The sequence below is a fragment of the Heterodontus francisci genome, unplaced genomic scaffold (assembly GCF_036365525.1).
Source record: "Heterodontus francisci isolate sHetFra1 unplaced genomic scaffold, sHetFra1.hap1 HAP1_SCAFFOLD_278, whole genome shotgun sequence".
Lineage (NCBI taxonomy): Eukaryota > Metazoa > Chordata > Chondrichthyes > Heterodontiformes > Heterodontidae > Heterodontus > Heterodontus francisci.
In genome coordinates this window covers 481,058-490,461 of record NW_027141343.1, presented here as the reverse complement: position 1 = coordinate 490,461, position 9,404 = coordinate 481,058, and the positions used below count along the sequence as shown (strand labels likewise).

Sequence of the window (9,404 nt, the reverse complement as noted above, 5' to 3'; positions counted from 1 at the left end):
TATTTCACAGTAGCAACATGCTTGAGAAGTTTCATTATCAACATTGACATGTGTGTCTTGTGAACTTTTGTTCAAAATACTTGATGAATTTCAATCACATAAAAAAACAGCCTTTGTGAAGGATATCAGTTTGGAATGGCTGTTCCTCTTTGTACAGAAATTCAGTCCTGATACATCAAAGGTAACGTCTTTGACATAAATTTGTTCACAGTTCCATTCAACCTGGAAAACAGCTTGATATTAATCTCACTGAAGGAGAGTGTTTGTGTCATTATGTGTTGCTTTTAACCGAGACTGGGACATGACGCAAGTGGGAGGGTTTCTCTGAGGTTTGGAATATTTGTCAGTCAGGAACAGGAAAAATCAAAGGAACCAAATAAGAAAACCTAAGTCTCATGTGGTTACCGAGAAACGGTGAGAAGATATTAAACTTTGTTGTATTTAATACAACTGTGTGAACTTTGATCTTTCCTGCCTTTTCTCAACAGTATTTGAAGGGTCTCAGTAAAAATGTTCAGTGTTGATGAGAGTGGGGTCTGGGTGAGCAGCTGTTTCATGTGACAGGGTCAGGACTGGATGCAGGAAGTTCTTTGACAGTCTCTCTCTGATGGGTTGAGTTGATTTTCAACTGGCAGCTGTTGCTGTTTTGATAATTCAAGTTCCCTCCACCGATTTGTTTGGACAGACAGTGCAGTATGAGGATGTAAAGGGTTAATGCTGAAGACAGTGGGATTAACCCCTCCCACAATCAGAGTGATGATGTAACAGTCACATGAGATGAGGTTTGGGAGGAGAGAGCAGCACCAAGGATGCGAGTTTCGGAGGCTTGATGAGTGTGTATATAGTATTGTGTAAATTAGAAAAGAGTTCTTAGTTCTTTCAGCAGGAAATGTGTCCCGAAAATATCACGAAACTCACAATTTTATTATTCAGGAGTTGGAACACAGGGATGTTAACTCCAAGTGACAGTAGTGGTTTCATTTAACAAAAGAAAAGGAGAGAATAATATTGCTCATTGATTGAAATCCCCCAGTGAGGAGACAGTTAAACAGGTGATCTGTTGGGGCATCCTTCGATCCAAGGTTTCGGCAGCATTTAATCTCCCTATTTGGTGAAATTCTCTGTTTTTTGCATCTTTTTTAATCCAGCTTTTATGGACCAGTGAAAAAACTGAAATAAGTGAACAGATCCATCCTTTCTTTTCTTCCTTCTTCCCATCAGTTTCTCTTTTCTGTCCCAATTTAATCTGCTGTTTCTGCTGTTTTATCTATTCCAATCAAAATTTAACATTCCAATCAAATCTATTTGTTATTCCACAGTGTCTCTCCATGTGTTTTATTCTGTTGTATTCTCTCACAGTCTGTTTGATGATCAATTTTACATCTCACTCTCTGTTCTGGTGAAGATCAGAAGCAGTGTTATCTGTTTGCAACACCCGACAAGTCGGCCTGAGGCTGTGTCTCATCGATAATGGGAACATAGGAACATAGGAGCAGGAGTCGGCCATTCAGCACATCGAGCCTGCCCCACCATTCAACATGATCATGGCTGATCATCCACTTCAATGCCCTTTTCCCCACACTTTCCTCATATTCCCTTATGTCATTTGTATTTAGAAATCTGTCAATCTCTGCTTTAAACATACTCAATGACTGAGCTTCCACAGCCCTCTGGGGTACAGAATTCCAAAGATTCACAACCCTCTGAGTAACAACATTTCTCCTCATCTCTGTCCTAAGTGGCTTTCCCCTTATTTTGAAATTGCGTCCCCTGGTTCTCGACTCCCCAACCAGGGGAAACATCTTAGCTGCATCTACCCTGACTGTCCTTTAAATATTTTGTAGGTTTCAATGAGATCACCTCTCATTCTTCAAAACTCCAGAGAATACAGCCCCAGTTTCCCCAATCTCTCTTCATCGGACAGTCCCACCATCCCAGGAACAAGTCTGATGAACCTTCTTTGCACTCTATCTATGGCAATAATATCCTTCCTAAGGCAAGGGGACCAAAACTGCACACAGTACTCCAAGTGCAGTCTAACCAAGGTTCTATACAATTGAAGCAAGAATTCACTACTCCTGTACTCAAATCCTCTTGTAATAAAGGCTAACATACTATTAGCCTTCCTAATTGCTTGCTGCACCTGAATGTTAGCTGTCAGTGACTTATTGCCATGGATACCAGGTCACCCTAATACTCTATACCTCAGTTAATAAAGGAAAGGATTCCATTTACCTGCTGAACCAGCTTATTGACCTGTACTGCTACTTCAGGGATCTGTGGACATTCACTCCAACGTCCCTCACTTCCTCTACACCGTTCAGTGTTCTCCCATTAATTGTGTATTCCTTTGCCTTTTTTGACGCCTGCTCTCGCTGTTCCCTGCTCTCCGAGTGAACTCTTGCTCCCTCTCTCTCCTGGGCTCTTTATGCTCCACTCTGCTCTCACTGTTTCCCGCTCTCTTAATGTATCAATTTGTCTTGTGTTTAATTTAAAATATGGATTAACTGTATTTTACAGTTGTAGGTTTTATTTGGTAATCCTGTGCAAGTTGTGGATTGGTATTCAATATTAAGCTCTGTGAAAACGATTGTGAATGAAAATATAACTTTCAATCTTATACATGGGCTGGTCTGCAAGCTCCAAGTCCTTCATTTTGTAGTAATGGCTTGATACTGTATCTTTCAGTCTTAATCTCTGTGGGATTTTTGAACTGGTATGTAATGCATAACTTGGTCTAACGTTCTGATGTACATTATTGGGATTCATAGGATCATAGGAAATAGGGGCATTAGGCCATTCAGCACATCGAGCCTGCTCCAACATTCAAACAGATCGTGACTGATCATCTACCTCTACGCCATTTTTCCCTGCCATCTCCATATCCCTTGATCTTGTTAGTATTTAGAAATCTATCGATTTCTGTCTTGAATATGTTCAATGCCCTCTGGGATGAAGAATTCCACAGATTTGTCACCCTCTGAGTAAAGAAATTCCTGCTCATCTCAGTCTGCCCTTATTCTGAGATTGTGTCCCCTTGTTCTGGACTCACTAGACAGAGGAAACATCCTATCCATATCTACCCTGTGACACCCTGTAAGAACTTTGTCTGTTTCAATGAGATCACCTCTCATTCTTCAAAACTCTAGAGAATTTAGGCCCAGTTTCTGCAGTCTCTCATCATAAGACAATCCCACCATCCGAGGGGATGAGACCGGTGAATCTCTGTTGCACTCCCTCTGTGACAAGTCTATCCTTCCTTAGATAAGGAAACCAAAATTGTACAGAATACTCCAGGTGCGGTCTCATCTAGACTTCATACATCTTTACTCATGCACTCAAATACGCTTTCAATGAAGCCAACATACCACTTGCCTTCCTAATTGCTTGCTGCACCTGCATACTAGCTTTTCGTGTCTCATGAACAAGGACACCCAGGTGCCTTTGGACATCGACACTTCTCAACCTCTCACCATTTAAGAAATACTCTGTCTTTCTGTTTATTCGACCAAAGTGGAGAACTTCACACTTATTCACATTATATTCCATCTGCCATGTTCTTGCCCATTCATTTAACCTGTCGAAATCCCCTTGAAGCCTCCTTGCATTTATTCTGTACCTTTCAATTCTGTAAACTTTGTCTGTTCTATTTCAGATTTTATATTTAAAATGTGACCATGGTGACAGAGTTTATTGAGATCTGATAGTGAGTTTGTTTTTAGACTGTGATTGATGTGTCAACCTGTCAGCTGTACTGAATTGGAGTGAAATAGCAACAACTTCTGTCTCTCCTGCTGTTGTTTGACTGTTGGATTGAAAATGTGTCTCTTGACTTTGGGATCAGTGTCTGTCTGACTACTTCTTTTGTTTGTTCCAGTGGAACTGATGAGCTGGCAGTATCTCTGTGCTTTGGGAGTGATCCTGTACCGACTGTGTGTTGGAACGAGATCACTGTACTTTTCCTTGTGTCCAAGAATCACCACATCCAGTCAGGTTCCTTCATGTATTTTCCTGCAGGAATGAAAGAACTGGTGAGATAGAAGATACAAAAGCGATCAATGTAATCGTCCCAATAATAATCATTATGAACAATCATAAAATGAAAACCAGGAACACAAACAGTGTCAGTGTCTGACTCCACTGCAGTACTGCAGTATTCAGCTTCTGTTTACCAGGTGTTTGCAGTGGATTTGCAACACGTTTGTGACATTCAGAAACAACACAAGCCCTGCACTGCTCAATGACTGGGACTGTCCGATAGAGCAGTGACCTTTACACTGTCACATTTCTATTTCAACGGAAAACAAGCAGCCACTATTTAAAATGTGCCTTTCACACTTCTCACCTGGTGTCTGCAATAAATGTTCTTTGTCTAACTGTCCACATCGTTATTTTGCGGCTATTTTCCCCCCACTGTTCACAATCCAACAAACAGTGAGAGACTGGAACTAAAGCAGGAAAATTCCCTCTCCTTTGGGTGGTGAAATTGTCAGTGATTTTCAATAGTGATTTCTTCCCATTGTGTCTCCCTGAGCCTGTACAGACACTGTCCGAGAATGAACTCTCCCTTCCCCGTGTCCCCGGCTCACTCCATGTTCTGGGAGCAGCTCCTGCTCCACAGTGTCTGTTCCAAACACTCCCCGACTCCCCCTCAACTTCCCACCACTCAATGCTAATCTCTGAGCACATCTGCGGACACGCTCCCAAAGCAGTGGCTGCTGGAAGCAGATGCTGTTTGTTCCCTTGCCCCGGGCCCGGGAAGTCTCCATTAGCAGCTGATTTAAAGCATCTTCCCCTGATTGAGTGAATGGCCTCACAGACTGGGTTGGGGAAAGGCTGCGCATGCGCTCCACTCCTCAGTGTGACGTCCCACTGCGGGCGGGGCTACATCGCGCGTGCGCAGATCCCTGCAACAATTCAGTATTCAAACATCAATGGGAACTTTCCCCATTTCACCCTCATCAAAGTCCCAAAGAAAGTGAAGAGGTGCTTGGACTGGAGGGAGGGAGGGGCGAGGTAGGGGGAACCTAGAACCCAGAAAGCTGTCCACTTGCCCCATTTAGATGCTCAATTTGCGGTCATTCCCTGCAGGGGGTTTGTTATTATTGAGCCCCTCCTGGTAAAACAATCCGATAGAAAGAGGGGAGAAAGGAGGGAGCCGGTGTGTTTGCTGGGACCTTGCAGAATTCATTTCAGCAGCAAAAGTTCCGGGTTATATTAACCCGAGTGAAACACGCTGTCAGTGAGAGGAAAACCGAACGGCCCTTTTCATCTTTTCATTGGAAACAAAGTAGAGCCGGAAGTGCGGCGAGCAGAGCAGACACACAAGCTCAATGACAGGAGAGCTCGGCCGTCCCTGAGTTTCAGCTCCCGACTCTTACATTTCCTCATCCACACTGTCTTTACTGTGGATGTTCAGGGATTCCTTGTCGGATCTGAGGACTGTATCCATTAAACATTCTGAGCCAGGAGATCCACACACTCTCTGTTATCAAGATTTATGGGCAGGAATGTTTCAAAACTTTGTCTATTAAATCATTGTATTATTCACAGAACTAATGAGGCAATCGGTTCATTATTCAGGCCTTAAACTTGGTTTGGGTAGACCGAAAACTGAGAGGTTCAGCACCTTTCCACTTCTTCACTAATATAACTGATTTTTTTGATGAAGTAACAGAAAAGGTTGATGAAGGGAAAGCAATGGATGTTGTCTATATGGATTTTAAGAAAGCGTTTGACAAACTACCACATAAAAGACTGGGTAACAAAACTGAGGCTCCTGGAATAGGAGGGTCAGTATCTGCTTGGATTAAAAAATGGATGAAATATCAAGAAAAGCGAGTTGTGATATTTGGTTGTTTTTCAGAATGGAAGTTGGTGAACAGTGATGTCCACAAGGGTCAGTGTCAGGACCACCATATATAGAAATGACTTGAATATTGGAATCACAGAATCACAGAATTGTTACTGCACAGAAGGAGGCCATTTGGCCCATCGTGTCTGCACTGACTCTCCAAATGAGCAATTCACCTCATGTCACTTCCCCGTCTTCTCCCCATAATCCTGCACTTTCTTCCTTTTCAGATAACAGTCTAATTCTCCTTTGAATTCTTCAATTGAACCTGCCTCCATCACATTCTCAGGCAGTTCATACTTTAACCACTCGCTGTGTGAAAACGTTTTTCCTCATGTCGCTTTTGCTTCTTTTACCAATTACTTTAACTCTGTGCCCTCCCGTTCTCGATCCTTTCACAAGTGGGAACAGTTTCTCCCTATCCACTCTGTCCACACCCCTCATCATTTTGAATACCACTATGAAATCTCCTCTTAGCCTTCTTTTCTCCAAGGAAAACAGTCCCAACTTCTCCAATCTATCTTCATAACTGAAGTTCCTCATCCTTGGAACCATTCCCATGAATCTTTTCCATAATCTCTCCAATGCCTTCACATCTTTCCTAAAGTGTGGCACCCAGAACTGGATGCAGTACTTCAGCTGAGGCTAGTGTCTTATACAAGTTCAACATGACCTCCTTGTTCTTGTATTCTATGCCTCTATTACTAAAGCCGAGGATACTGTATGCTTTATTAACCACTCTCTCAACCAATTACATATAACCCCAGGTCCCTCTGCTCCTGCACCCCCTTTAGAATTGTACCCTTTATTCTATATTGTCAATCCATGTTCTTCCTACCAAAATGAATCAATTCACATTTCTCTGCATTGAACTTCACCTGTCATCTGTCCTCCCATTCCACCAACTTGTCTGTGTCCTTTTGAAGTTCTACACTATCATCCTTACAGTTCACAATGCTTCCAATTTTCGTATCATCCATAAACTTTGAAATTCTGCCCTGTACACCAAGGTCTAGGTCATTAATATATATCAGGAAAGGCAAGTGTCCCAACACTGACTCCTGGGGAACTCCACAACAAACCTTCCTCGAGCCTGAAGAACATCCATTGATCACTACTCTTTGTTTCCTGTCACTCAGCCAATTCCATGTCCATGTTACTACTGTCCCTTTTATTCCATGAGTTATAACTTTGCTCACAAGTCTGTTGTGTTGCATTGTATCAAACTCCTTTTGAAAGTCAAGAAAAGCAAAATACTGCAGATGCTAGAAATCTGAAATATAAACAAAAAGTGCTGGAAGTACTCAGCAGGTCTGGCAGCATCTGTGGAGAGAGAAGCAGAGTTAACGTTTCAGCTCAGTGACCTTTCAGATGCTGCCAGACCTTTTGAAAGTCCATGTACATCACATCAACAGCATTGCCCTCATCATCCCTCTCTGTTACCTCATCAGAAAACTCCAGCAGGACAGTTAAACATGACTTTCCCTTAAGAAAACCATGCTGTCTTTCCTGAATTAACCCACATTTGTCCATGGGACTATTAATTTTGTCCCGAATTATTCTTCCGAGAAGTTTTCCCACCACCAAAATTGAACTGACTGGGGAGTGAGACGAGGTGAGTTGCTCTAACAGAGAGCCAGCACGGGTTCGACAGGCCGAACGACCTCCTTCTGTGCTGTAGCCATTCTCTGATTGTATGATTCTAGCGACAACTGTTGGTGGAGAGGCAGTGATGCAGGAATGGGTTGACAGAAAGGGGAAAGTCTGGGCTGGTGTGTGTTTGCAGCATTTGCAGCTTGTGTTCGGGTTTGTGAATAAAGGTGATTTGGAAGCTGTGTTCCGGATTGAAGTGTTTATTGGAAGCAAGAAGTTGATGTAAATTAAGATTAAAACGTGTTAAGATGAAGCGTGGTGTGATTGTGGATAGCAGTAAATATTGTGTTGGTGAATTATTTGTGTTAATAAACTTCCACTGCACCCTCTGCTGCAGGCTGCTGTTTATATCCAGCTGTGTATTAGTGCTGTGTGTTAACTGGATAAATGTTTGTTTCAACGCTGTTTACAAAGCAATAGCATGGCACTCAAACAGTCCCAGACATAGCAACACACGTACAAAAGCAAAATACTGCGGATGCTGGAAATCTGAAACATAAACAGAAAATGCTTGAAATTCTCAGCAGGTCTGGCGGCATCTGTGGAGAAAGAAACAAAGTTAATGTGAGCTAAGGAAACAGATCTGAACTGTTAACTGTTTCTCTCTGCACAGATGCTGCCAGACCGACTGAGCATTTCCAGCATTTTCTGTTTTTATTACAGCAACACTGGTGTTGGGAGGCTCAACCTGGCTACACAATGTTACAAGGACGCTGAGTAACACCATCGACAACGGGACAGAGAGAAAAACACACAGAAAACCAAGAATAGACTGTGAGGAAGCAAAAGTGAGGGACAGAGAGACAACAAGACTGAGATGGCGAAACAAGGCATTTGTATGATTGTGTTCTCCCTGTATTCTGAAGGTATTTCCTGTTGTGTAAATATGTTTTCTGCTGTGTAAAGATGTACCCTGTTGTTGTGTAAAGGTTTTCCCTGTTATTGTTTTATTTCCTGTTACTGACCGTTTCCTCACTGTGACCATTTGCCCTGGTTTTATTGTGGCCAACATCACCATCTGGTGGTGGAGCGGAGGCTCTGCAGGAAGGGGTTGACAAAGTGGGAGAGACTCGGCTGGTCCGGTTTGCAGTTTGTGCAGCTGATGTTTGTGAGCAAAAGTGAGTTGTTACTGATTGATGTGTTCACTAGAAGAAAACAGCTGATTGCAATAGAGTGCCTCAGGAAGCATCTTGTTATGATGTTTTAAATGTGAACTGTTTGTGTTACTACCGAACATAAATAGCAGAGAATGGTTTCGATCCATTGGCCTCTGGGTTATGGGCCCAGCACGCTTCCACTGCGCCACTTTGCTAACTACTGCTTTAAATTTTATCTGCCTGTTAGTGAAATATGTTCATTTCCCCAATTTTTTTTCTAAAAATAGGATTATCGGCTGAATGCTCAAGAATCCCGGACTCAGCAACACACGTGCTGACGGACTCACCCTCACTGCACAATGACACAAGGACACAGAGTAACAGCACCAACAATGAGGCAGGCAGAGAAAGACACACAGAAAACCAGGAAGAGATTATCAGGACTCAGAAAGGAACAGACAGAGAAAGACACACAGAAAACCAGGCAGAGACAGCAAGAGACCAATGATTTATGTAATTGTGTTCTCTGTTGTGTTAAGATGTCCCCTGTGTTTTTAAAATATTTTTCCTGCTGTGTAATATGTTCTCTGTTGTGTAACTATATTCACTGTTGTGTCGAGATGTTCTCTGTTATTGTGTAAAATGGTTCCCTGTTGTGTAAATATTATCCATCTTGTGTAAAAGTGTTCCCGGTTGTTTAAATATGTTCCCTGCTCTGTAATGTAGAGCTGAGTCTGCACTAATGGAATTGCTACAGTATCTTCCAGTCTGATACTGTATGAGGGCTGGAATGTGATCCA

The 9,404-nt window shown here is 42.5% G+C and overlaps 1 non-coding gene across 1 annotated transcript; it reads right to left on the bottom strand.

The window, feature by feature from the left end:
- Positions 1–8,747: 8,747 nt before the first annotated feature.
- On the bottom strand, positions 8,748–8,819 carry trnam-cau (transfer RNA methionine (anticodon CAU)). The gene has a single exon. It is a non-coding gene; the product is annotated as a tRNA-Met (tRNA).
- Positions 8,820–9,404: the final 585 nt, after the last annotated feature.